Genomic DNA, 2,967 nt, shown 5'->3' with positions numbered 1-2,967 from the left:
TTATATTAATAGTTTGACAGTTAGTAAATTTTGGCTGTAACATATCCAGACTGATTCTGTAAAATATATAGGGAAACCTCAGTAGTCTGCACATGGCATACATGTTCAAGTGGCAAAGTGTTCTAAATGGTCAGATTTAGCATGATTCTTTCAAATATTCTTACACTATCTGAAATGTGAAGCATAAATAATGGGAAGGGCAGATAATTTTTTCAGGTGTGTCCAAAGTGTGAAGTAATGCAGTAATCCTTTTTTAACAAGTGGCAGAAAAGAATGTTTCTAAGGCTCCTCAGATATCTAGTAATAACAATCTGTAGCCAAAATTTCTGGGCTGAGGGAAGAAAGTGGAAAATCCAGTATACGTTACTTTCACAAAACCTTGTGACTATTTGCATCAGATTTTTATTTAGATATATTACTAGAAGTCAAAAGAGTCATTCATATTCAGGTGAGAAAGAAGAGAGTAGTTGAGGAAGTGGATGGATGAGGATTGAAAATAAAATAAATGAAATTCACATTAAAAATGCAAGAAGTGAACTTGAAATAAGAGTTTGCAGCACTCCATTCAATCCCAAAATCTCACATAAAATATGCTGAGTGCTAGTGACAAGTAGGATATTAACCAGTACCTTCATTACATTATTTCAGATTTACAGCAGCTGGGATACAGAAGCAACAGGAGCTCTTCCTTCATTAACATTTCAACTAATTAAAAACTCTAATGACATCTTAATAACTGCAGTTGTTTTTAGTGTAAATTGCAGTAGCAGCATCTGCATTGCCTTAATTTTCTATTCATGTATGTTTAATCAAAAGTTTTATGTATGTTCTAAATGGCAGTGTATTTACCTGACATGAATCTGTGACATCAGCACAAAGTTCTTAATTAAACAACCTGACTTTGTGTGTGATGGTAACCTAAGTGACTGTATATTAAACAAGGCAAATGACATTTACTTTTCTTATCTTCTATTTTCCAGCATCTGGTTCTTATGTTCAGTTTTCTATTGTTACAAATTCTCTAGAGAATGATACTGTGAAAAATACCACTGACAACAGCTGCAGGTGCTGATTTTGGCTTAATGGATAGAGGTAAACCTAGTTTTCAGTTAGGAAGAATTCTTAGCAGTATATTTTGGTGCTGCTGATACAAAAACAATTAGGGAAAATTCATTTTCCCTAATACCCACATCTCCTCCTCATACATGGGAGTTGGAGTACTGGAATACAGCTGCTTTCTCAAGTGTCTCCTTCCCTTGCATACATTCTATATCTCTTGTGCCCTACATGGTAGTTTGTAGTCAAATCTGGAAAAGTGGTTGCATTCTTCCTTTTTTACAAAGAATTGGATTTCAGAGCATATAGAATTTGCTTGTCCATTCTACTTTCTTGATTATCCAAATCAACTGCTGAGATGCAGGTTTTCAGCCTGATTAAAAAAATCAAACTTTTGCTACAGTTTGCCAAAGACTATAATTTTTCTGTTCCAGAACATGATATATAGGTTACTGTAAATGACTGTAGTCATCACTTATGTCCACAGATCAGAAATTATCACATCACAACTCAACATTAAAAACTGTCATTTTAATCAATCCCTGGAGCAGTTGGTAAATCCATCATTATTTTAAAGACTTCACAACAAGACAGTACATATATTTTTCATAGATTTTTTTTCTGTCCAGAAATTTCTGAGTAAAATCTTTCAGCATGTGTGATATCTTGCAGCTTGAGAGGCTCAAAATTCCAAAAGATGAGCATAGAGATAGGCCTAAATAAAATCTCTGTCCATTGAAAAAGTATTAATTTTTGATATGGATAAATTTGGAGGAACATGGGGAAGAGGGATGTGAGCATGCAACTAAGAGGTGCCTTTTTCATTCTCATTTTGTTCTATGAATCCAATGTCCTTGAATTTGTCTAGTTACCCTTTGTCCTAATTACACAAGAACTATACTGATTAAGTTCTGCTCTTTTCAGATGTGGATCATCCACAATGATCTGAAGAAAGTGTCAATAACAGGAATTTCTTTAACAAATTTAATCACAAATGTGTACATTATTGTGTATGGGGGCAAAGGGGGAAGGGGGGAGTTTTTGTATCATACAACATTATGCAAGAGAAATAGAATAAGATACTGAGATGTGAGTCTGTGTGATCAAAGAGACTTTTTTGGTCTAAAATCTGTAAACAGCCTTCTGTATTTGCAGTGCCAAAAAACAAGGACCAGACTGTAGGTCAACTAATTCAAAGGAAGCAAACCCAAGAATGTGCATTTTTCCTAAGCTGTTCAAAGATCTATCATTTCCAAAAACATTCAAAATATTTGAAGCTATTTACTGTCATTAAAAATATTTATTCTTATGTGAATGCACATCAGACCTGATAGAGTGATGATTCCGAGTTCCATACTTACTGATTCTCAATCAGTTATCTAAGAAAAAGTTTCAAACCACAGTTAATATATATATACATATATATATTTTTCCCCCCAGAATTTGTGAGTCAGGGTGGTGGCTGGAACATTTACTAAAATAACTTCATTTTTTTCCTGGCACAAGAAAATCTGATAAGTACAATATCATTTCATAAGAGCCTGAGACAGGCTTTCAGGTTCAACCTAATCCACAGGCTGATTTTACCTGTTTGATTAAGCATGAGGACTGTTGTTTAGTGGAGAGCAAGGGTAAAGCTGCCTGGGGCTTCTAATGAAAACTGCACAAAAGACGAACAGCACATAGAGAAGTCAAAGCATAAGGCTGAAACCAAGCATGAAGCCCTGCAGACCAACAGTGCCACTTCAGCAAAGGTATGTTTAATTTACTTGCTGAATCTGCAAGCTATAACAGATGAAATTAGATGAATATGGAAACAGTAGATAATGCAAGAGTTATATAAGAGTGAGGTCTAATGATTTTTTTGTTGTTCGTTGGGTGGGTGTGTTTCATTGGTTTCTTTTTTTTTTT

Source organism: Meleagris gallopavo, chromosome 3, assembly GCF_000146605.3.
Source record: "Meleagris gallopavo isolate NT-WF06-2002-E0010 breed Aviagen turkey brand Nicholas breeding stock chromosome 3, Turkey_5.1, whole genome shotgun sequence".
NCBI classification, from domain to species: domain Eukaryota; kingdom Metazoa; phylum Chordata; class Aves; order Galliformes; family Phasianidae; genus Meleagris; species Meleagris gallopavo.
This window is presented reverse-complemented; position numbering follows the sequence as displayed.